Source organism: Mustela erminea, chromosome 4 (genome assembly GCF_009829155.1).
Source record: "Mustela erminea isolate mMusErm1 chromosome 4, mMusErm1.Pri, whole genome shotgun sequence".
Taxonomy (NCBI): domain Eukaryota; kingdom Metazoa; phylum Chordata; class Mammalia; order Carnivora; family Mustelidae; genus Mustela; species Mustela erminea.
Window position 1 is genome coordinate 121241229 of NC_045617.1, and position 27234 is coordinate 121268462.

The 27234-nt window shown below is 40.9% G+C and overlaps 3 pseudogenes; 2 read left to right on the top strand and 1 right to left on the bottom strand.

Annotated features, from left to right (window-relative positions):
- Positions 1 to 27234, top strand: part of LOC116589409 — a 245749-nt pseudogene that overhangs the window by 122026 nt on the left and 96489 nt on the right.
- LOC116587895 overlaps positions 1 to 27234 on the bottom strand; it is a 75219-nt pseudogene that overhangs the window by 34436 nt on the left and 13549 nt on the right.
- On the top strand, positions 706 to 27035 carry LOC116587896 (annotated as a pseudogene).

Consider the following 27234-nt stretch of genomic DNA (forward strand, 5'->3'; position numbering starts at 1 on the left):
GGCTGACGATGTCTCTTAACCATAGGAAAAGCTTTCTGATTTTAACACCAGGGCAATGTCTCTGGTGTCCCTTGACGCTCTAGCAAGTGTGGAGGAATGGGCTTTCATCTCTGCAACAGATTCAGAGCTGCACAAATGGGGGAAAGCCCATTCTTCCTGCTACCTCAAGCAGCTGTGGTGACTCCACTTTTCCTGTGGGTCTTGGTAGCCAAGGATCACAAGCCTAGGGTGCACAGCAGAGCCCTTACTGGCTTCACCAGGAGACAAAACTACAAGATGAGAGTCCATTATCTGGCCTTGCCAGGGCTCCATGAGCTGCAGTGAGCACTGGGCTGTGGCAGAACAAAGGGCACAGGGAGAGCCCATCAGGAGGATAAGCTGAGGGGAGGTGCTGCTGTCCTGAGGAGCCACTGGTGCACCAAGTTAGAGGCAAATATTCCCCACCAGCAGAGCTGGTGATGGCCCTGCTCGGAGCTGTTGCACATGAGGCAGCCAGATCCCTCTCTGTTCAGGGACCAGTGTACTCCCCATTTCACTCTGGAGCAAAATGATGACTTCTGTGCCCTCCCAGGAATAGAAAACTTAATATGAAACATGCACATGTAGAAACAGCTTGTTGTAGGAAGGAGGGAACATCACACAGGAAATTCCCCTGTTCAGTCATGTTCCATTTACTTAGTGAAGGGAGGGAGGGGTCACATCATCATGGAGCTTGGAGATGGCCTAAGTCTTGTACCACCTCTTACATATGAGGAGCAGGGCTTTGAAGACACTGGGATCCAGCCAGAGTCATATGGCTGGTTAGTGGCAAACCTAGGATTAGAACTGAGGTCTCCGGCCCTCTCCCATGGCCTAGGAGAAGGTGAAGGTACCCATGGACATCACAAGAATTGAGAGATCACTTTTATTTTACTGGGACAGGGCTCATGTTTCCTATGTGAGTGAGGCACAAATATGGGCCTGTGTGAACTCATGAAACACTTTTCTAATCTGGAAGGTCAGGATCTCCCACCTCAGATGTGACTAGCCAGCTCAGGACTGGGTGGCTAGCTGCTATGCCTATTTGCAAGCATCAGGTCTTAACATAATAAAGAGTTTGCCCATTCCCCCTGCAGTCAAATCTGGAGGATAGGGATTTCCTAGTCAACAAGGGGCAGGATGACTGGCCAGTGACTCCTCCAGTAGGAGAGACCTAGAAGCCCTGGATCCAAAACAGGCAATAGCCTCAAATGAGGACTGACTCACCAGTTTGCAACTGCTGCTTCAGAATGATTTATGGGGGCTGGCCTTCTACTATCTTCTAGGCTCAACCATCATTTGGGGACAGGCACTAACTCCGCAGGCATGGAGGGCACTAACACCCATGGTCTGCTGAAGGTATGTGTGCTGGGCATGTGCTGCTGTGCAGATTGGTGCTGTCAGGGATCCAGAAAGACAAGGGTCTGCAGAACCCAGGTCACAGGATTCAGCTCTTGCAGGACCCAGTGTGTGCCTAACTACAAGCTCTACTCTGCACAAATGTGCATAGTCCCCCTAGGCAGAGATGGAGGAAGTTGTCCTGCCTTCCCAACATCAGCCCAGCTGACTGGCTAGAGTATCCTTCACAAGAAACTTGATTACTGGTAAGCCCAGGACACCATCAGGCAGCCAGTCCCAATGGGGACTGATGGTCCTCAGTTTAAAATTGTCACCTCAGGAAGATTTGGGGGGAGTAGGCTCTGTCTACCTTGGAAGCTGTGCTGTTTTGGGGTCCAGCCTGAGCCCAAGAGGCCTGGGAGGCCCCAAGAGCCAAAGGCCAAATGACAGAGTATATACCACAATCCATGGGTGACACAGTTCAGAAGAGTCTGGATCTGAACCAGGGCATCTGTAGGGAGAGACTGGGTTCCAGTAGTGGTCTATTGGGTGTTCCTAGCCACTGCCTCATTCCAAGAGCTAATCTACACACATGTGGATATTCTTGCTCCTGAACACACCTGGAAGTCTCTGGACTGCCTTGTCAGAGCAGGGCACTGCAGGATGGTTTGAGATAATCTCCAGTAAGAGACACCTATGAGTCTTGATTATAGTATGCCCAGAATTTTATCATGGAGCCAGTCCAAGTGGGGAGTAACTGCGCTGGCTTAAAGCTGCCACCCCAGAAAGATTTTCTGGGAGTCAGCCTTGTCCACACTGGTGGCTGTGCAAGTTTGGGAAACCCACCTGAGCCCAGCAGGCATGGAGATCCTAGCAGCCCAATGTTGCTGGCTGACACAGTACAGACCCTCTTATAATACACTACTTTTCTCTTCTGCTTTAGCATCTAAAGGACAACTGAACTCCCATTTCCTCTCCTAGTGTGTTATGATAGTCACCATGCAGGGCACCATTAGTTTTTTTTGTTTGTTTGTTCTGTTTGTTTGTTTGTTTGTTTCCATTAGTTTTTGATGTAGTGTTCCAAGATTCATTGTTTGCATGCTACACCCGGTGCTCCATGCAATCCTTGCCCTCCTTAATACCCATCACCAGGATCACCTATTCCCCCCATTCTCCCCACCCCCCTTCCCTCTAAAATCCTCAGTGTGTTTCCCAGAATCCATAGTCTCTCATGGTTCATCTTGCATTCCAATTTCTCCCCTTTCATTTTTCCCTTCCCCTAATGTCCTCCATGTTATTCCTTTTATGTTTTACAAATAAGTGAAACCATATGATAATTGACTTTCTCTATTTGACTTATTTCACTTAGCATAATCCTCTCCTATTTTTATCAGATGGACTTAAATGACCATCTTCTACATGTCTCCATACTTATTCTCTGCATTATATTATGTGTACAGCTTTGATTTAGGGACTCTCTGGGTCTTCCTTCTAACTTCCTGCTTTTCCTTCCTCCTTGCCTGCTCAGTTGGTTCTGTCCACTCATCATCTACTCTTCCATCATCCCATCCACACACATCTATTCCGTGCCTGTTGTGTGCAGTCAGCATGGCAGGCACTGAGCATACTGACCTCTAGACATATTTGTTATACTTTTTTAACAGCCAAGTTGGGTATCTAGGCTTTCTACCAGTAACTAAAACTAATTGAATTTAAGCTAGAAAATTACTAACATTTTCAGTTAGGTAAAATTAGTTAATTTAATTAAAATGTGACTGAATCAGTTGTGAAGCTAGAATGATCTTTTTATAGAACTTGTGTTGGTAGAACATCAATTCCTATTTTTGTCCAGCTGATTTCAAAATAGCAATGATAATACAGTAACCCTGAGCTTCTAAATACACATTTTACTGAAAGAAGCACAGGAAATAGAAAATTTTACTACTCTGTTCATTCCTGGTTCTGCATTATAAATAATTACCTGATGTTAATACAATGTATCATTAAGGGACCTTGGGGAAGAAACAAACAAGTACAGCTAATGACTTGATAGCTGTAGGATATCATTTTAGTAACTGAAAGTGTCCTAGGTCTTTTTTTATATTAAAAATATAAGTATGCTTAAAATATGACTTCTAATCTTTTGAAATGGGTGAGAGGTGAAAAGAAATGGAGTCACTTATGTTAAGAGGTTTTAAAATGGAGCCAAAGGCCATTAAGGAGGTGGGTCTTACACATGTCCTCACTGAGTGGAAAAATGAACTTTTGAACAAGACCAGAACAGGAATATTCCAGGGGCTCTGCAGGAACGTCTGCAACTTGCAGTAGTAATGAACTTTTGCTCAATAATGGCTCTAGCCATCAGAGAACCAATTCTGTTTAGCTGAGATTAGTTTTCTACCACCAACACCAATCATAAATATTTTTAACAATGTATATAAGCATTCCCTGTTGTTGTAAAAACCCTCAATTTTTTTGTTCCCTAGTGGTACACAATTTGGGTTACTACCTTAATCAATGTCCCTGAATTGCAATTCTAAGACCCCAAATAAGTGCTTTTGTTTTATTTCAATTTTCTTTCTTTTTTTTCAAGTGACAAGATGTAGTTAGTAAAGCAAGGTATTATTGCATCCAAGTTTTGACAGCAAATAATGAGTTATTGGATGCTATAAGAGGATGCTAACCATCCTGGAGAATTGTTACCTTTGACACCTGCTCTACTGTGGATGAGAGACAAAGGAAATGTATGTTTTCCTCCTTTCCAAGCATATATGTGGAGGTGTTGAATGGATAGGAAAAAGGCCGCCACTCTTCTGTGATCTGGTGTTCACACACCCTGGGCCCACTGCAAGATTTATTATCTGTGATGCCAGATCAGCAAGGGTCTGAAAATAGTCCTTATTTTTTCAGGAGGACAGAATACTTTGTTGAGATGAGTAAGCCTTTATGGTATTTTCAAATTACACCTCAAAATGCTTACACACTACTCCATTGGGTTTTCGAGTAGAAGGGACCTTTGTTGTAGTATGCAGTGAGGGAATGGACATGTATGAAAAATAGTGTTGTGGCTTTACACAGAATTACATACAGAGGGTCAAAAGAATGATGTTTATCAGTAAGTCTACAGCAACGTTATGGCAATAATGCAGGCTTATAGTCCTTTGACCTGCCTTCCTTTTAAGGTATCCCCCTGATCTCTTCTCAGTACCCTGGTTTCCCAGGTGCAAAAGTGAATCCAGTCTCACTAGGAAGCTGCTCCCTCCACATCTCATCCAATCCCTGACTCTATAGAAGTGTCAGTTCCAGCAACTACCTTTTCTCTTAATAGTGATGTTCTGCATCTTTAGAGTTTTTCTTTATTGTTAGAGCTGAAGAAAATCCCCATGCTGGAGGATCCATTCAAACAGTGGTGAAAGTGCATTGGGTGCCCATAATAGCTGCTGCTGCTGCAAACAATGATGGGTTTTTTTGTTGTTGTTTTGGTTTGGTGTTTTGAGAGAGAGAGAGAGAGAGGGAACATGGAGGCAGTGAGAGACAGAGGGAGAGAGAGAATCCTAAGCTGGCTCCACACCCACCATGGAGCCAACACAGGCCTCCATCTCACAACCTGGAACATCATGAGCTGGTTGAAATCAAGAGTCAGGTGCTTAACCAACTGAGCAACCCAGATGCCCTAAGATCTTGATAGTTCTGATCCGCCATTAATTGTTGGTGAAGGAGTTTGAATTGGTTGGACTGCCAATACCTGATGTGAAATTCGAAACTTGTGTTTATAAACACTAAAACAGTGATTGTGTGTGGTAGATGGTGACTTCATTTATGGAAATATAGGGAAGGGAAAGCTGTGTTAGACAATGTGTGACCCAAGGCTTTAGAGTGTTGACACCAAACATATTGAGGAAGATCTGTTAAATTCATTATGTATGACATAAGTCACATCCTCTTCTTGCATGCGTTATAGAATTTGCATTTGAGGAGGGAGGAAAGATGTCAGAAGAGTAGGAGGCCTCGTTTTATCTGGTCCCCTGAATTTAGGTAGATAACTATCAAATCATTCTGAACACCTATGAATTCAAACTGAGATGTAAGGAAAGAATTGCTGGAATTCTAAAAACCAAAAAGTGACCACTTTTTGCAAAGTAGGAGGTCTGGAGAATCTGAGGGGATATCTCAGAAGATAATCAGTGGAGGGAGGGAACCTCTGTGAACTGGCTACTAGAAAGCGATATAGCCCCAGAGCCCAATATTAGAACCTTTATAAATCTGCTCCAATGAGAAACATCCATGCCTGAAAAGTGCTCAGGTTGGAAGCAGGGAGAATCCTAGGTGTGACAATGTGGTCTTAGAATCTCCAGGGTGCATGAGCAGACAGAGTTCCTAAGCATTGGAATGAAGAAATCAGTGAGGGTCAGCAAACCCGGGAGAGGACCCTCAACTTAGTTCACCATAAATCATGAACTGCAGCATGATCCGGTGACAGCAGTCCTGCAGGTGTCCTGCAAAGGAGAGAAAACTGGCAGCCCTGTGACGTCCTTCAGCATGGATAGCACGGGAGTGTGCACAATTGGGCAACCCCTCAGAGTGTAAGGGTACTGCAAAGGACAGAAAACTTGTAGCCATATGCCTTCCCCAGGAAGGATAACATGGAGGAGTGCCTGACTGGGTGACCACTCTCTGTGTGGGGACCCTACAAAGGACAGATATTCAGGGAGCTTTTGCATTCTCCTGGGAGGATGCATGCAAGCACACACCACAGAAGTCTTTAGACTTTGGCACACACAAAAGTGAAGACCACTCATCCCTGAGGGTTTAGTAAAGAGAGTGGACTGCCATCTCTTGGCACCAGGACTCAATATCGGGCAAGGCCTTATTTGTTTTCATCCTCCAGAGAGATGCAGAACACCTCTGGGGAACGAAAGCCACATAGGGCAATCAGTAGCAACTCAGCCCAAGTCCGGGCCCCTGGCAAGGGGCTATGCAACTCCACCCAGGCAAAGGCACCTGAGATTCAGTGCAGTAGGCCCCTTCTCCAGAAGACAGATGAAATGACAGGAAACACCAAGTTGACGGAGCACACAGGACTGCAAAACTCTAGGAATAGGAGAAAATAATATAGAGAATGTAAGGGTTTTTTTTCTCATGATCTCATTATCTTCCATTTAAAAATCTTCCTTTTCTTTTTTCTTTTATTTCCTTTTTTTTTAAGATTTTATTTATTTATTTGACAGACAGAGATCACAAGCAGGCAGAGAGGCAGGCAGAGAGAGAGGAGAAAGGAGGAAGCAGTCTCCTCACTGAGCAGAGAGCCCGATGCGGGGCTCGATCCCAGGACCCTGGGATCACGACCTGAGCTGAAGGGAGATGCTTTAATCCACTGAGCTACCCAGGCGCCCCTCTTTTATTTCCTTTTTCAATTAGTTTCTTACTTTATTGACTCTTTGTTTTTGTCTTTTTTTTTTTTTTTTTTTAATCAGACTGCCACAGGCAGAGCCACATTTGGGTGTGTCTGGGGTCTTGGAAGCTTGACTACCCTACATTCTCCTACAAATGGACCTTGAAATCTTGCTTGGAGGTTCTATCAGGGGAGCACAGCTACTCGTATACCCTTGACCAAAGAATGGTTCTCTCCTCTATCAGGGAAGGTCATCCTCTTCGACCGAGTGTGCAGCTTCGGGAGGGATGTAGATAGAGTAGTGAGGGAGGAAGGGGACACCTGCCTAGTCAGCCAGATTAGCCAAATCAACCCTGGCAAACAATGGGGTGACAGATGCCACAGTGAGATTGCCCTCACATCCTTTAAGTCTTTTTTTTATGAACATATAATGTATTATTTGTTTCAGGGGTACAGGCCTATGATTCATCAGTTTTACACAATTCACATCACTCACCATAGCATATACCCTGCTCAATGTCCATCACCCAGTCATCTTATCCCTCCCACCCCCCACCACTCCAGTAACCCTCAGTTTTTTCCTGAGATTAAAAGTCTCTTATGGTTTATCTACCTCTCTGGCTTCATCCCATTTCGTTTTTTTTCCTCTCATCCCCCATGATCCTCTGCCTTGTTTCTTAAATTCTACACTTCAACGAGATAATATGATAATTGTCTTTCCTTAATTGACTTATATCTTTTAGCATAATACACCCTAATTCTAGCCATGTCGTTGCAAATGGCAAGATTTCTTTTTTTTAATGGCTGCATAATATTCTAGTGTGTGTGTGTGTGTGTGTAGACATATATAGAGATATAGATAATATAGATATAGATAGATGATATAGATATATCAATCACATCTTTATCCATTCATTTGTTGATGGACATCTAAGTCCTTTCCATAGTTTGGTATTGTGAACATTGCTGCTATAAACATCGGGGTGCACATGACTCTTTGGATAACTACATTTGTATCTCTGGGGTAAATACCCAGTAGTGTGATTGCTGGATCATAGGGTAACTGTATTTTCAAATTTTTGAGGAACCCCCATACTGTTTTTCAAGAGTGGCTTCACCAGCTTGCATTCCCATCAACAGTGTAGGAGGGTTCCCCTTTCTCTACATCCTCGCCAACATCTGTCAATTCCTGAAGTGTTTATTTTAGCCATTGTGACTGGTATGAAGTGGTATCTCATTGTGGTTCTAATTTCTTTTTCCCTGGTGCCAAGGAATGTTGAGCATTTCTTCATGTGTTTGTTGGCCATTTGGATGTCTTCTTTGTAGTTCCTTCACCATCTTGGTTAGGTTTATTGCAAGGTATCTTGTGTTTTTTGGTGCTACTATAAATGGAATTAATTCCTGAAATTCTCTTTCAACAGTTACATTGTTAGTGTATAGGAAAACAACTGATTTCTCTGCATTGATTTTGTATCCTGTCATATTACTGAATTGCTGTATGAGTTCTAGTAATTTGGGAGTAGAGTCTTTTGGGTTTTCCATATAAGTATCATGTCATCTGTGAAGAGAGAAAGTTTGACTTCTTCTTTGCCCATTTCAATACATTTTCTTTCTTTTGTTGTCTGATTGCTGAGGCTAGGACTTCTAGGACTATGTTGAACAACAGTGGGGATAGTGGGCATCCTTCTCGTGTTCCTGAGCTTAAGGGAAAAGCTCTCAGATTTTCGCCATTGAGAATGATATTCTTTGTGGGCTATTCATAAATTGTTTTTATAAAATTGAAGAATGTTCCCTCTATCCCTACACTCTGAAGAGTTTCAATCAGGAAAGGGTGCTATATTTTGTCAAATGCCTTTTCTCCACCAATTGAGAGAACCATATCGTTCTTCCCTGTCAACTAATGAATGTGTTCTATCACATTGATTTGCCAGTGTTGAATCACTCTTGCATCCCAGGGATAAATCCCACCTGGTACTGATGGATAATCCTCTTAATGTACTGTTTTTAATGTACTCTTTTTTTTTTAATTTTTTATTTTTTATAAACATATGTTTTTATCCCCACGGGTACAGGTCTGTGAATCACCAGGTTTACACACTTCACAGCACTCACCGAAGCACATACCCTCTAGGCACTGTTGGATCCTGTTAGGTAGGATTTTTTTGAGAATCTTGACATCCATATCCATCAGAGATGTGGTCTGAAATTCTCCTTTTTATTTTTAAAGATTTTATTTATTTATTTTGACAAACAGAGATCACAAGCAGGCAGAGAGGCAGGCAGAGAAGCAGGCAGAGAGAGAGGGGGAAGCAGGCTCCCTGCTGAGCAGAGAGCCCAATGCAGGACTCAATCCCAGGACCCTGGGATCACGACCTGAGCCGAAGGCAGAGACTTAACCCACTGAGACACCCAGGTGCCCCTGAAATTCTCCTTTTTGATGGGGTCTTTGCCTCGTTCAAGGATCAAGGTAATGCTGGGCTTACAAAATGAGTCTGGAAGTTTTCCTTCTGTTTCTATTTTTTGAAACAGCTTCAGGAGAATTGGTATTATTTCTTCTTTCAATGTTTGGTAGAATTGCCCAGGGAATCCATCATGTCCTGGACTCTTGTTTTTGGGGAGGTTTTTGATCACTGCTTCAATCTTATTACTGGTTATGGGTCTATTCAGGTTGTCAATTTCTTCCTGTTTCTGTCTTGGTAGTTTATAGGTTTCCAACAAGGCAACCATTTCTTCCACGTTGCTTACTTTATTGGCATATGTTTGTTGATAATATTCTCTAATAATTGTTTTTATTTCCTTGCTATTAGTTGTGATCTCTCCCCTGTCATTCATAATTTTATTCATTTGGTTCCTTTCTCTTTTCTTTTGGATAAGTCTGGCCAGTGGTTTATTGCTATTATTAATACCTTCAAAGAACCAGCTTCTAGTTTGTTGATCTGCTCTTGGCATTTCTGGTTTCTAATCCATTGATCCCTCCTCTAACCTTAATTAATTCTCTTCTCGTGTGTGGCATAGGCTTCATTTGTTGTTTTTACTTTAGTTCCTTAAGGTGTAAAGTTAGTTGGTGAATTCGGGATTTTTCTATTTTTCTGAGGCTGGGTTGGCTATGTATTTCCCCCTTAAGACTTCCTTTGCAATATCCCATAGGGTTTTTTTTTTTTTAATTTTATTTACTTATTTGACAGACAGAGATCACAGGTAGACAGAGAGGCAGGCAGAGAGAGGGGGAAGCAGGCTCCCCGCGAGAAGCAGAGAGCCTGATGTGGGGCTCAATCCCAGGACACCAGGATCATGACCTGAGCCAAACGCAGAGGCTTTAACCCATTGAGTCACCCAGGTGCCCTTCCCATAGGTTTTATAATTATGTGTTTTCCTTATCATTGGCTTCCATGAACTGTTTAAGTTCTTTGATTTCCTGGTTGACCCAAACATTCTTAAGCAGGATGTCTTTAGCTTCCAAGTGTTTGAATTTTTTCCACACTTTTTCTTGTGGCTGACTTCTAGTTTCAAAGAAAGCATTGTGGTCCAAGAATATGAAGAAAATCATCTCAGTCTTTTGGTTTGGGTTGAGACCTGATTTGTGACCCAGTGTATGGTCTATTCTGGAGAAAGTTCTATGTGTGCTTGAGAAGAATAAGTATTCTGTTGTTTCAGGGGGATGTTCTGTATATATTCATGAGGTTCATCTGTATATATCCTGGCAGTTCACACTAAATGCAGTGTGTCATTCAAGGCTCTTGTTTCTTCTTTGATTTTCTGCTTAGATGATCTGTTTATTTCTGAGAGTCGAGTGTTGAGGTATCCTACTATTAAGGTGTTATTATTAATATGGGGTTTTTGTTTGGTTGGTTGGTTTTTTTTGGGGGGTGGGTAACAGTTGGCTTATGTAGTTGGCTGCTCCCATGTTGGGGGCATAAATATTTACAACTGTTAGATCCTCTTGTTGGATGGACACTTTAAGAATGATATACAGTCCTTCTGTATCTCTATCTACAGTCTATCTTAAAATCTAATTTGTCTGATATGAGAATTGCTACCTCAGCTTTCTTTTGAGGTCTGATGGCATGAAAAATGGTTATCAATCCCTTCACTTTTGATCTAGATGTATCTTTAAGTTCAACATGGTCCTCTTATAGAAAGCATATGGATGGGTCCTTTTTATCCAATCTGCAACCCCGTGCCATTTTATGGGGGCATTTAGGACGTTCATGTTGAAAGTGATTATTGAAAGATGGGATTTTATTGTCATCATGCTGCCTGTCCTTGTTTCTGTAGATTGTCTCTGCATATTTATGTTCTATATCACTCTTGGGGACTTTCTCCTTTTATCAAATTGCCCTTAAGATTTCTTGCAGGGATGGTTTGGTGGTCACATATTCTTTCAGTTTCTGCCTGTCCTGGAAGCTCTTTGTCTCTCCATCTGTTCTAAATCAAAGCCTTTCTGGATAAAGTATTCTTGGCTGCAAGTTTTTGCAACCAAGACCTTGAGTGATCCCAGTCTGGGTGGGTGAGGGTGGCAGCTGCGGAAACTGCCCTGATGATAGACATATTAACAATATTTGTACTTCCACGCTATGAGTATGGAATGTCTTTTCATTTTTTTGTGTGTCTTCCTCAATTTTTTAAGTCATTTTCTAACTATCGTTTTTTACACTAACATTTTATCAATATATTCTGCATTTTTTGCTTCCTTTCACTGTATTCATTTTATTTTTGTGTCTATATAAGTTTTGCTTTCTTTACAATTTTGGGATTTAGTGTCTTCTAACAAACAGACTAAAATACACCCAAGACAAGTGGATCACCCCATTTTGTCCATCTGGGAAATTATATTGTCTCTTCTTCCTCTCTCTCTTTTTTTTTATTTTCTTTTTTTCTTTTTCTTTTCTTTTTGGTTGACCTCTGTAGATTTGTCTGGTGTGTATTTCACATGGGTCATGGTTGATGTGTTTTATTTATTTCATTTGTTCATCCACTTTTCTCTGAACAAAATGACTAGAAGGAGGAATTCACAACAAAAGAAAGAACCAGAGTTAATGCTCTCTGTCATGGATCCAATCAATATGGATATAAGTAAAGTGTTGGAAAATAATTATAAAGTTACTAGCTGGACTTGAAAAAAAAAAGAATAAAAAACACTGGACAGTCTCTTAGTGCTGAAATGAAATCCAATCAGGCCTAAGTTTAAAATGCTTTAACTAAGATGCAGTCTAAACTGGATGTTTGAACAGCTAGGGTAAATGAGGCAGAAGAGAGTGTAAGTTACATAGAAGTCAAGTTGATGGAAAGGAAAGAAGTTGAGGAAAAGAGAGAACAACTAATGGACCATTAGGGGAGACTCTGAGAAATCAAAAATGCCATCAAATGAAACAATATTAGAATTTTGAGGGTCCCTGAAAGAGAAGAAAGAGAAAGAGAGGGGAAGAAGGTATGGTTAAACAAATCATAGCTGAGAACTTCTCTAAACTGGGGAAGGAAATGGGTATTCAAGTCCAAGAAGTAGAAAGGACCCTCCCAAAATCAATAAAAATAGATCCGCACCTCAACATGTAGTAGTGAAGCTTGAAAATTTCAGAGATGAAAGAAAAATCCTGAAAGCAGCTCAACACAAAAGGTTCTTAACCTACAAAGTAGAAACATTAGACTGGCAACAAACCTATCAATGCAATGGAATACACGTTCTTCTCAAGTGCACATGGAACATTCTCTAAAGAGATCACATCCTGGGTCACAAATCAAGTCTTAAGCAATACCAAAAGACTAGGATAACTCCCTGCATATTTTCAGACAACAATGTTTGATCTTGGGTTCAATCACAAGAGGAAATTTGGAAGGAAATCAAACACTTAGAGGTTAAAGAGCACCCTACTAAAGAATGAAGGGTCAACGAGGAAATTAAAGAACTTTAAAAATTCATGAAAACTAATGAGAATGGAAACACAACTGTTCAAAACTTTGGGATACAGCAAAAGTAGTCTTAGAGGGAGCTATATTTCAATACAAGCTTCTCTCAAAAATTAGAAAAATCTCAAATACACAAGCTAACCTTACACCTAAAAGAACAGGAGAAAGAACATCAAATATAGCTTAAAATAAGCTACATTTGCAGGGAATAGAAATAATAAAGACTAGAGCAGAAATCAATGAAATAGAAATGAGAAGAATAGTAGAACAGATCAGTGAAACTAGAAGCTGGTTCACTGAAAGAATTATTAAGATTGATAAACTCCCGCCAGACTGAAAGAAAGAAAGAAGAAAAGAAAAGAAAAAGGACCCGTGGGCACCGGGGTGGCTTAGTCAGTTAAGAACCTACCTTCAGCTCAGGTCATGATCCCAGTGACTTTGGATTGAGTTCCGCTTCAGGCTCCCTGCATTGCAGGGAGTCTGCTTCTTCCTCTCCCCCTTTCCCACTTGTTCTCTCTCTCACTCACTCACGCTCTCTCTTTCTCTCAGAAATGAATAAAGGCAAAAAAATTGTTTAAAAGAAAAGAGAAAAAGATTCAAATTAAGAAAACCATGAGTGAAAAAGGAGAGATCAATACCAACACCGAGGAAATAGAAACAATTTTAAGAACATATTATACCAAGTATATGCCAACCAACAAGGAAATTGAAACAGAAATCAAAGAAGCCAATGGGGGGGGGGGTGGACAAGATGGTAGGGAAGTAGGAGGAGGCGCCCTTTCAACCTGTACACTAAAGTGAGCTGATTACCTTCCAAAGAACTCCGATCACCCACGAAATTAGCCTGAGATTAGAATTATACACGTCTGGATCTCTACTGAAGCAGAAGACGCCAGTGGGCAGGTAAAGCCGAGTGGGAAAGTCGGACTGATATTGGAAGATAAACAAAAGGGGGAGGGAGCCACCAGAGGCAACCCACTGGAAAGTAATAACCAAATATGAGAGTGCCCTGCATCTGGGGACCAGCATTAACTTGGGAGTTTGGTAGAAAGCACTCAAAAAGAGCAAAGGATCACCGGGGGGGGGAAATTGCAGGAATCAGGGTATTAGGGTCAGGGGCTTAAGTCCCCAGACCCAGGACAGCCACTGCTGGCACAGAGCCAGAGTGAGTGCGGCAGAGAAACCAGGTCTTGATCCCTCAACCACCAGCTCACCTGAGAGCGCGTGGCGCCCAGCTCCCGTGAGGGGCTGGGAGCCTCACCAGCCAACAGAAGCACAGGCTTCTTGCAGTCGCCATGCGAGTGCCCTGCCTTGCCATCAGAGTCCTAGTCATGCGAGAGTCTTGAGAGAGGTGCGCACAGGCACCAGCCCGGTGCTCTCGGACCCGGAAAGACCAGGGACTCCCAGCCCGGGCCAGCGGGAAAATCTCAGTGTGCGATCGCTGCATGGAACTTCTCTGGCAGTCTGGAGCTGCCCAGACAGCCGCTGATGCTGTGGTTTTGGGTACAAGCAAAAATCCCGAGTTCCCAGGGACCGCGACTGGGAACCTGCTCTGCCAGAGGCCAAGGGGGAATTCATTTGGGCTCTGCAGCCAGACTGAGGCTTCTCTCTGAGAGGGAGATCAGGGTGCAGTTTGCTTTCCTCTAAACCTACAAAAACCATCAAAAGCGGTCAAGGTGAGAGAGAAAAACAAAAGTGAACAAATATAAAAACCTTCAGAGAACAAAAGCCTGAAAAAACCAGTTTCCTCAGAGCCCACCCCCTTCAGGGGGGCAGGAGGACTTAACTCAGAGAACATCATTGACTGAAAACCCACGTGGCAGGCCCCTGCCCCAGAAAACCAACCAGGAAAGGAAAGGAAAAAAAAAAAAGACGATAAGAGAACAACCACCACAACTTCATAGGACAATTTTATTATTAATTCGTTCCCACTATTCTGGCTCATTTTTTTATATAGATAATTTTTTATTATTATATAGATAATTTTTAACCTATTTACCATCACAGTGAGATGTCCAGTACATCAAATTCCATAATAACCTTCTAACCTGAACTTTTTGATACATACACCTCTGTTTTCCTTTTCCATTTCTATTTTTTTAATTTCTTTTCTTTTTAAATTTTAGTTTAGTTTAGTCTAGTTTATTCCTTTTTTAATTTTTCTTTTCTAATATTCGTATAGAGTTAAACTTCATGGTAATCCCATTTCCACAATCAATGCCACCCCTATAGGTAAACCAATTTCTAATCACCCTTTATCTTAGGACAGTTGAGTCCTTTAACAAAGATATCAAGATACATCCAGGAAGAATCAAAACAACCTTCCTCACCCACTGAGATTTACAACCACTCTCCCAACTTTTTCTTCCACCAGTATTTCTGTGTTTTTGTGTTTGTCCTGATAGTATATGAATCTTACACTCGGCGTTCTTTTTGACGAGGTTCTTCCTTTATTTGCATATATATATATGTAAATATATATATATATATATATAATTTTTTTTCTCTTGTCATATACTTGTATCAGTCTTTTTGTTTGTCTATGTCTGTTTGTATACTTCATAAATCTTACCGTGGGGCTCATTTGGGCTGAACCTTCTCTTTTATCTCACCTTTCATTCCTGTCTCTCTCCCTCTCTCTTTTTTTCTTTTCCTTTTCTTTTTTCTCTCATTTGGGTGGGGAACCCTGATTGCTCAGAAGTGTTCCAGGGTGCTCCTTGACTGCACCACGGTCAATACATCCAGCTACACCTGTTCAGTCATCTCTCACCAAAATGACTAGAAGGAGGAATGCCCAACAGAAATAAAATACAGAGGCTGGACCTTCTGCAACAGAGCTAACAGCTATCAACATAGACAATATGTCGGAAAGAGAATTCAGTCTAACAATTATCCAAGCAATAGCTAGGTTGGAGAAAGCCATGGGTTACCAAACGGAATTGATTAAGGCCAAACTGAAAACGACCAGAGATCATGTTTTCAATATTAGGGAAGAGCTGAAAGCTTCCAGGGATGAGCTTCACAATGCTCTCAATGAGTTCCAATCTAATCTAAATTATCTCAATGATAGAGTAACTGAGACAGAAGATAGAGTAGTAACCTGGAGGACAAACATAGAAAGAGAAAGGATCAGGAGGAGGCCTGGAACAAACAGCTTAGAAACCACAAAAACAGAATCAGGGAAATAAATGACGCCATGAAACGTTCCAACGTCAGAATTATTGGAAACCCTGAATGGGAGTAGAAAGAAAGAAGTCTAGAAGATATAGTGGAACAAGTTTTTCATGAAAATTTTCCGAATCTCGTGAATGGAACCAGCGTTCATGTCCTAGAGGCCGAAAGGTTTCCCCCCAAGATTACAGATTCTTGAAATTCCTCAAGACACTTAATAGTAAGAATGAAGAATTATAATTGTAGGCAGAACCTCTTGAAAGCAGCTAGGACAAAGAAGATCCTCACGTACAGAGGAAAGCCCATCAGAATAACGTCAGACCTGTCCACAGAGATCTGGAAAGCCAGAAAGGGCTGGCAAGATATATTCAGGGCACTGAATGAGAAGAACATGCAGCCAAGAATACTTTATCCAGCAAGACTGACATTCAAAATGGATGGAGAGATAAAGAGTTTCCAAGACCGGCAAGGCTTAAAAGACTACGCAACCACCAAGCCGATACTGCAAGAAATATTAAGGGGGGTTCTATAATAGAAAGAAAAGCCCAAGAATAGCATTGAACAGAAATGTAGAGACAATCTACAGAAAGAAAGACTTCAAAGGTAAGACAATGTCAATAAAAACGTATCTATCAACAATAACTCTCAATGTGAATGGCCTAAATGCGCCCATTAAAGGGCACAGCGTTGCAGATTGGATAAAACGACAGGACTGATACATATGCTGTTTACAACAGAACCATTTTTAACCTAAAGATACACCCAGACTGAAAGTGAAGGGAGGGAGAAGCATCTTTCATGCCAATGGGCCTCAAAAGAAGGCCGGGGTAGCGATTCTCATATCAGACAAATTAGATTTTAAACTAAAGACTGTAGTCAGAGATCCAGAAGGACGCTACATCATTCTTAAAGGGACTATCCACCAAGATGATCTAACAATTGTAAATATATATGCCCTCAATATGGGAGCAGCCAATTACATAAGAAAACTGTTAATCAAGATAAAAGAGTCATATTAATATGAATACACTAATCGTTGGAGATCTTAACACGCCTCTCTCAGAAATAGACAGATCATCAAAGTAGAAAATCAAGAAAAAAACAAGAGCATTGAATGACACATTGGACCAGATGGACCTCATAGATATATACAGAACATTCCACCCTAAAACAACAAAAATGCACATGGAACCTTCTCAAGAATAGACCACATACTGGTCACAAATCAGGACTCAACTGATACCAAAAGACTGAGATGATTCCCTGCATATTCTCAGATCACAATGCTTTGAAACTGGAGCTCAATCACAAGGAAAAGTTCAGAAGGAAATCAAACACCTGGAAGATAAAGACCACCTTGCTTACGCCTGGGTGGCTCAGTTGGTTAAGCACCTGCCTTCGGCTCGGGTCATGATCCCAGTGTCCTGGGATCGAGTCCCACATCGGGCTCCTTGCTCCGCACGGAGCCTGCTTCTCCCTCTGACTCTGCCTTCCACTCTGTCTGCCTGTGCTCGCTCTCGCTCACTCTCTCTCTCTGACAAATAAATAAATAAAATCTTTAAAAAAATAAAAAAAAAAAAAGAATGCTTAGATCAACCAGGAGATCAAAGAAGAACTGAAACAATTCATGGAAACCAATGACAATGAAGACACTCATAGAACAATTCAGCAACGTGGCAGGATACAATGTCAATGCACAGAAATCAGTGGCTTTCATATACACGAATACTGAAAACACAGAAAGGGAAATTAGAGAATCGATTCCATTTACTATAGGTTCATTTACAAGAACCATAAGATGCCTGGGAATAAACCTAACCAAAGAGGTAAAGGATCTGTACTTGAGGAACTACAGAACACTCATGAAAGAAATTGAAGAAGAGACCATTCCATGCTCTTGGATCGGAGGAACAAACATTGTTAAAATGTTTATACTGCCTAGAACAATCTATACTTTTAATGCTATTCTGATCAAAATTCCACCGGAATTCTTCAAAGAGTTGGAGCAAATAATCCAAAAATTTGTATGAAATCAGAAGAGACCCCGAATCGCTAAGGAAATGTTGAAAAACAAAAATAAAACGGGGGGGGGGGGGGCATCACGTTACCTGATTTCAAGCTTTACTGCAAAGCTGTGATCACCAAGACAGCATGGTACTGACATAAAAACAGACACATGGACCAGTGGAACAGAGTAGAAAGCCCAGATATGGACCCTCAGCTCTATGGTCAATTAATCTTCAACAAAGCAGGAAAAAATATACAGTGGAAAAAAGATAGTCTCTTCAATAAATGGTGCTGGGAAAATTAAGCAGCTATATGTGGAAGAATGAACTAGACCATTCTCTTACACCATACACAAAGATAAACTCAAAATGGATAAAAGTCCTCAGTGTGAGGCAGGAATCCATCAGAATCCTAGAGGAGAACATAGGCAGTAAACTCTTTGATATCAGCCACAGCAATTTCTTTCAAGATATGTCTCCAAAAGCAAAGGAAACAAATGTGAAAATGAACTTTTGGAACTTCATCAAAATCAAAAGCTTCTCCACAGCAAAGGAAACAGTCAAGACAAGAAAGAGGAAACCCACAGAATGGGAGAAGATATTTGCAAATGACAGTACAGACAAAGGGTTGATATCCAGGATCTATAAAGAACTCCTCAAACTCAACACACACAAAACACAATCATAGCAAAAAATGGGCAGAAGATATGAACAGACACTTCTCCAATGAAGACATACAAATGGCTATCAGACACATGAAAAAATGCTCATCATCACTAGCCATCAGGGAGATTCAAATCACAACCACATTGAGATACGACCTTACACCAGTTAGAATGGCCAAAATAAACAAGACAGGAAACAACATGTGTTGGAGAGGATGTGGAGAAAGGGGAACCCTCTTCCACTGTTGGTGGGAATGCAAGTTGGTGCAGCCACTTTGGAAAACAGTGTGGAGATTTCTCAAGAAATTAAAAATAGAACTTCCCTATGACCCTGCCATTGCACTACTGGGTATTTACCCCAAAGATACAGATGTTGTGAAAAGAAGGGCCATCTGTACCCCAATGTTTATAGCAGCAATGGCCATGGCCATCAAACTGTGGAAAGAACCAAAATGCCCTTCAATGGACGAATGGATAAGAAGGATGTGTTCCATATACACTATGGAGTATTATGCCTCCATCAGAAAGGACGAATACCCAACTTTTGTATCAACATTGACGGGACTGGAAGAGATTATGCTGAGTGAAATCAGTCAAGCAGAGATAGTCAATTATCATATGGTTTCACTTATTTGTGGAGCATAACAAATAACATGGAAGACATGGGGAGTTAAAGAGGGGAAGGGAGTTGGGGGAAATTGGAAGTGGCGGTGATCCATGAGAGACTATGGACTCTGAAAAACAATCATCCATGAGAGACTATGGACTCTGTAAAACAGTCTGTGGGGTTTAAAGTGGCGGCGGGGTGGGAGGTTGGGGAAACCAGTGGTGGGTATTAGAGAGGGCATGGATTGCATGGAGGACTGGGTGTGTGCAAAAATAATGAATACTGTTATGCTGTAAATAAATAAACAATAATTTTAAAAGAATGTCTATACTGCCTAGAGCAATCTTTACTTTCAATGCCATTCCTATCAAAATTCTACTGGCGTTTTTCAAAAAGCAGGAACAATCAATCCTTAAAATTGTATGGAATCAGAAGAGATCCTGAAATTTAAGGAAATATTGAAAAAGAAAAACAAAACTGGTGACATCACGTTGCCTGATTTCAAGCTTCACTATAAATCTGTGATCACCAAGATAGCATGGTACTGGCATAAAAACAGACACATAGATCAATGGAACGGAGTAGAGAGCCCAGATATGGACCTTCAACTCTATGGTCAAATAATCTTCGACAAAGCAGAAAAGAATATCAAGTGGAAATAAGACAGTCTCTTCAATAAATGGTGCTAGGAAAATTAAAGAACTATATGTAGAAGAATGAAACTTGACCATTCTCTTAGACTATACACAAAGATAAACTCAAAATGGATAAAAGACCTCAACATGAGGTAGGAATCCATCAGAATCACAGAGGAGAACATAGGCAGTAACCTCCTCAGTATCAGTCAAAGCAACTTCTTTCAAGACATGTCTCCAAAGGCAAAGGAAACAAAAGTGAAAATGAATTTTGGGGACTTCATCAAGATCAAATGCTTCTGCACAGCAAAGGAAACAGTCAAGAAAACAAAGAGAAAACCCACAGAATGGGAGAAGATATTTCCAAATGACAGTACAAACAAAAGGCTGATATCCAGGATCTATAAAGAACTTCTCAAACTCAACACACACAAAACAGATAATCATGTCAAAAAATGGGCAGAAGACATGAATAGACACTTCTCCGATGAAGACATACAAATGGCTATCAGACACATGAAAAAATATTCATCATCACTAGCCATCAGGGAGATTCAAATCACAAGCACATTGAGATACCGCCTCACACCAGTTAGAATGGCCAAAATTAACAAGACAGGAAACAACGTATGCTGGAGAGGATGTGGAGAAAGGGGAACCCTCTGACACTGTTGGTGGGATTGCAAGTTGGTGCAGCCACTTTGGAAAACAATGTGGGGATTCCTTAGGAAATTAAAAACAGAGTTTCCCTATGACCCTGCAATTGCACTACTAGGGATTTACCCCAAACATACAGACATAGTGAAATGAAGGGCCATCTGTACCCCAGTGTTCACAGCAGCAATGACCATGGTCACCAAACTGTGGAAAGAACCAAGATGCCCTTCAACGGATGAATGGATAAGGAAGATGTGGTCCATATACACTATGGAGTATTAGGCCTCCATCAGAAAGGATGAATACCCAACTTGTGTAGCAACATGGATGGGACTGGAAGAGATTATGCTGAGAGAGTCAAGCAGAGAGATCCAATTATCATATGGTTTCACTAATTTGCAGAGCATAACAAATAACATGGAGGACATGGGGAGATAGAGAGAAGGGAGTTGAGGGAAATTGGAGGGGGAGATTAACCATGAGAGACTATAGACTCTGAAAAACAATCTGAGGGTTTTGAAGAGACAGGGGTTGGGCAGTTGGGTGAGCCTGGTGGTGGGTATTATGAAGGAGCATGTATTGCATGGCGTGCTGGTTGTGAGCATAAACCAATGAATTCTCGTGCACTAAAAGAAATTTAAAAACTAAAACATTAAGGAAAATCTTTTGGAAAAAAAAAAAAATACAGGGCCAGATGACTCCAGGAAAATTATACCAAACATCTAAAGAAGAACCAATACTTACTGTTCTGAAACTGTTAAAAAAAATAGAAATGGAAAGAAATTCCCAATCATTCTATGAGACCAGTTTTACCTTGATCCCAGAACCAAATAAAGATACCACCAGAAAGGAGAATTACTGACAAATATCCCTCATAAACATGGATACCAAAATTCTCACCAAGGTACTACCCAATAGGATGCAACAGTACATTAAAAGGATTATTCACCACAACCAAGTAGAATTATTCCTGTGATGCAAGTGGGTTCAACATTCACAAATCAATCAATGTGGTAGGTCACATAAATAAAAGAAAAGACAAGAGCCATATGATCCTTTCAATTGATTCAGAAAAAGCATTTAACAAAACACAGCATTCTTTCTTCATTAAAACTCTTCAAAGTGCAGGGATGGAGGGAACATACATCAGTATCATAAAAGTCTCTCTGAGAAGCCCACAGCAAATATCATTCTCAATGGGAGGAAACTGAGAGCTTTTCCCTTAAGGTCAGGAACATGACAGAGATGCCCTCTCTCACTACTATTGTTCAACATAGTGCTAGAAGTCCTAGCCTCAGCAATCAGACAACGAAAAAAAAAAAAATTCACATTGGCAAAGAAGTCAAACTTTCTCTCTTCCCAGATGGCATGGTACTTTATGTGAAAAACCCAAAAACCTCCACCCCAAAATTGCTAGAACTCATACAGCAATTCAACAACATGACAGGATACAAAATCAATGCACAAAAATCAGTTGCATTTCTATACATTAATAATATGACTGAAGAAAGAGAACCACACACCATACCCAAAGATAAACTCAAAATGGATGAAAGACCAAAATATGAGACAGGAATCCATGAAAATCTCTGAGAACAAAGGCAGTAACCACTTCAACCTTGGCCAGAGCAAAGTCTTGCAAGACATCTCTCTAAAGGCAAGAGAAACAAAAGCAAAAATGAACTATTGGGACTTAAGGTAAAAAGTTTCTGCACAGCAAAGGAAACAATCAACAAAACTAAAAGCCAACCCACAGAATGGGAAAAGATATTTGCAAATGGCGTAACAGAGAAAGGGCTGGTATCCACGATCTATAAAGAACTTCTCAAACTCAACACCAAACAAACAAGTAATCCAGTCAAGAAATGGGAAGAAGACATAAATAGACACTTCTCCAAGGAAGACATACAAATGGCCAGCATACACATGAAAGAATGCTCTGCATCACTTGACATCAGGGAAATACAAATCAAAACCACAATGAGATACCACCTTACACCAATTAGAATGGCAAAAAGCAGCAAGACAGGAAACAACAAATGTTGGACAGGATGTGGAAAAAGGGGAACCCTCTTACACTGTTGATGGGAATGCAAACTGGTACAGCCACTCTGGAAAACAGTATGGAGCTTCCTCAAGAATTTGAAAATAGAGCTACCCTACAACCCAGCAATTGCACTACTGGGTATTTACCCCCATGATACTTATATAGTGAAAAGAAGGAGAGCATGAACCCCAATGTTCATAGCAGCCATATCCACAATAGCTAAACTCTGGATGGAGCTGAGAAGTCCATCAACAGATGAATGGATAAAGAAGATGTGGTTTATATAATCAATGGAGTATTACTCAGCCATCATAAAGAATGAATACCTACCATTACATCAATGTGGATGGAACCAGAGGGTATTACACTGAGCAAAAGAAGTCCGTCAGAGAAAGACAATTATCATATGGATTCACTCAAAGAGAGGGAAAACTTTATGAGAGGAAATCAGAGAGGGACACAAACCATGAGAGACTCTGGACTCTGGGACACAAACTGAGGGTTGTGGAAGGGGAGGCTGGTAGGGATATGGGGTAACTGGGTAATGGGCATTAAGGAGGACAAACTATGTGATGAGCACTGCGTGTATATGCAGCTGATGAATCATTGAACACTGCATCTGAAACTAATGATGTACCATACATTGGCTAATTGATTTTAAATTTTAACAAAATGCTTTCCCTGTGTTCAAAGGGTTTTTTTTTTTTTACCATTGTTTCATCATTTTCATTTTTTCATGTTTTTTATTATGTGGAGAGGAATATTTTTGGTTTTTTATGTTTCCACTTTTTATATTTATATATATTTTCCACTTTATCATTCCCTTAGACTGCTTTGTTGAATCACTAGTTGTTTAGTATCATGTTGTTTAGACTCTACATGTTTGTGTGTTTTCCAGTTTTTTTTCTTGTGGTTGATTCCTAGTTACATACCACTGGAGTCAAAAAAAGTTGCATGGCATGCTTTCAAATTTCAAAAAGTTGCGTGTCATGCTTTTTAAATTTATTGAGGCTTGTTTTATGCCCTAACATGTAATATAATCTAGATGTTCCACATAAACTTGAAGAGAATGTGTATTCTGTTATTTGGGGATGGAATGGTCTGTATACATCTGTGTTGTCCACATGGTCTCATTTTTGCATTCAAAGACATGATTTCATTGTGGATTTTCGGCCTTAATGATCTATCCATTGATGTACTTTGGGGCTAAAGCCCCCTACTCCTGTTGTGTCATATCATCTTGTCTCCTTATGTCCATTAATATTTGCTTTATGTATTTAGGTGCTTCAGATACTTGGGTGCATAGATACTTAGAATTGTTGTATCATCTTGTTGGATTTACCCCTTTGCATTATGTAATGTCTTTCTCTATCTCTTGTTACAGTCTTTGTTTTAAAATCCATTTTCTCTGTTATAAGCGTTTCTTCTCTGGGTTGTTTTCTTTTGTTTTGATTTTGCTTATTTTGTTTGTTTGTTTGTTTGTTTTGTTTTTGTTTTTGTTTTTGCTTCCAAACGCATGCATCTACATTTTCCATACCTTAGCTTTAACTCTGCATGTATCTCTACATCTGAGACGATCTCTTCTGGGCACCATATAGATAGGTCTTGCTCATTTTATCTATTCTCTACCTTGTCATTTGATTGGAACATTTAGGCCCTTTACATAATGTAATTATTGATGCATATGTCCTTACTGATATTTTGTTATTTGTTTTCTAGTTGTTTATAGGTCTCTGTTCTTGTCTCCTTATCTTCCTCTCTTTCTTTGTGATTGATGAGCTTCTGTAGTGTTTTTTGGCTTTCTCTTTTTTTAATTTTGTGTATCCACTATAGGTTTTAGGTTTGCAGTTACCCTGAAGTTCTTCTATAATAACTTGAGTTATAACACTGTATATTAATTGGATATCACTTGAGTATAACCACATTCTTTACATGTACCTGGGTGGCTCAGTTGGTTAAGCATCTGTTTTCAACTCAGGTCTGATCCCAGGGTCCTGGGATCAAGCCCCACATCCAGCTCCCCGCTCAGTGGCCTGCTTCTCTCTCTCCCTTTGTCTGCTGCTGCCACTTCTTGTGCTCTGTCTCCTTCTCTCTCCCTGTCAAATAAATAAATATTAAAAAAAAACACACATTCTTTGTTTTTCTTAGATTGTAAGGATTATTAATTGTCTTTTGTACTCTTCTGCTTACTTCCGAAGAGAAGAAAATTTTCCCAACAGCAGAGGAAAGACACATTCCTTCCTTCAGTCTCCAAATGAGAATTAAGGCAAACAAGGCGAGCTGTGCTTCAGCTTCCAGCAGCTGAGAATGGAGTGAATCCTGGACAAGCTGCCAGCTAGAAAGTCTACTTTCTCTTCTACTCTTCTACTCTTCTACTTACTTGTACTCTTCTACTTACTTCCCAAAAAATAATTGATGTAGACAAAAGCCTACACAGAAAATTTCACAAGTTCAAGTAAAATAAGCAGAGGTATACTGCTGTGCCATATTTATTTATTTTTGTTTGTTTGTTTTGAAAAAAAAAACACATTCTTAAAATTAAAAAAAACCTTCTCTTCCTTTTTGCTTATCTCTTCCAAATTTTATGTACATGCTATCATATTTATATATTTTTTGTATTTTACATCTCTTTACTCATAATTTACTGGTGCAATTTCTGACCACTCATTTTCCATTTTAAAAAGTCAGTTTCACATTGATTGTAAGGATGGTTTGGTGGTGATAAAGTCTTTTAGCTTTGGTTTCTCTAGGAAGATGTTGATCTTTCTTTCAAATCTGAACAATAGTCTTGTCAAGTGCATTCTTCTTGGTTGTAGTTCTTTTTCCTTTCAGCACTTTGCATATAACATGCCACTCATATTGGCTTGCATAGAGCTTCGTTTATTTTGACACTCTTAAGATGAAGGGTTCACTGGGTTATCGTCTACTGCGGGGTAAAGTTTTTTGCTTGTTTGCTACCTGAAAAGATGTGGCATATGACAGCACATACACACACACACACACACACACACACACACACACACAGTGATAGTATTCCTTTTGCCTTTCAAAATTTTCCTTCCTCCTCTAACCAGCATTACTCTAGCTGGTAGGCTGAGTTTTGCCCTGGCAGCCTGCTATGAGATGTCAAAGGGTACAGCGCGAATGTTCACCATCCTCGGAGCCCACACATTGGCTGCTCTGGTGAACACAGCCCCTCCCAATAGATTGTCATCCCATAACCAAAGTATCAAAACAAAGGTGTCTCTGAGAATTTCTTAAGGAACTCGCAAGGTTTGGAGCATGCTGATGTCCACCCAGAGGTCAGCTGCACAGTGCATGTGACAGTGGGCACCTGTCCCAGCACCCTCTGAGTAGGCGATCCACTCTACTTCTAATATCTGAGATCCAAGGAAAGTGAGGAAGCATCACTCCCACCAAAGCCCTGAGCTATATAAAGGCAAAGGACTCACACAAAAGGAAAAAGACATTCTTATAGACACTTGGAGAAATTTTATTATACTCATTAATTCACAATGAGTAAATAAGAAATTAAAAGAAAAGCAATCGCAGAGTAGACTCCCCGGTAATTGCCGCTGTGTATGCAGCAGCAGGGGCGAGTCTCCAGGCAGGATCGCGAGCTGTTACCCTAGAAAGGCGGAAAATCTGGCCAGATGCACCATACAACCTGCACAGTTCTACCTTTTTCCTAGCGAGCTGTGAGCCTGTCTGAGGGCCCTCTGGCGCGACACCCTGGAAGTAGTTGAGGTCACCGTGGCTCAGCGGGAAACTCTGAAGTTTAATGGCACCGGTTAGGGGGATGGCCAAGGTCAGGCGGTGCAGTCTCGGGGCTGTATACCTGTTCCAGGGTCCAAGCCACACTGAAATCGGATGAGGTGTCCCCGGACAGCAGACAGGCCGCGGAGGTTCAGCCTGCCAAGGAGCAGCCAACTGAATTCACGCCACAGTTAAGGCCAGGACCTCCCCCCAGAGGGAACTGCGTCACTGCCCCGGGCGCAGCAGAGCTGGCGGGGACTCCTGACTCTCTAGAGACTTCAGACTCAGATTCGGACTTGAACAGTGCAACAGATTCAGATAGTTCAAGCGCCGCCTCATTCTCATCAGCTTCCTCTTGTATATCACTTCCTCCGCTGCTGTCAGGTGGAGAAGATGATTGACAAACTGAGAAGGAAAATAGAATTTTCCTCTTAAAACAAAGGATTAGTTACTCCTTAATGAGCTACCTTCTGTTGAAGAGCTCACTATTATTCTGCCTGAAGATACTGTTTTAAAGATGGTTTCAAGTATTATTGAGCAATTAGTAATAATTCCATGTATGATTAAACTACCTCCACTTAATGGAACTGTAATTTTTTTTGAGACTGTAATTTTTAAAAGCAATCAACAGGCAGCAGGAAAGATATTTGAGATATTTGAACTTGCTGCACATCCATTTATGTGTTACGGTTTAATTCTTCAGAGCATATTGAGAGTAAGGTATGAAAATAAAGGACACTATGCATTTTGGTCCGTCATTGAAAGACTTCATTCAGTACATATTCACGGAAATGCCCAGAGTGTCTAATCACATTCCTCAGTCCCTGAGATGTCAGTGAATCATTTGCAGAGATTACATGTGACCTGGAAGAATATACTCTCTCTCAGTCCCATGTAGGTCAGGCCCATCCAAGGTCAAGGCTGAAATGGGCAAATCCTGTGGGGAGTGATGTGAGTGCCAGGTTGTGGGAAAAGGCCTGGAGAACTGGTACTTTGGCCTTCACCTTGAAAGCATCAAGGGAGAGAGGCTTGGGGCAG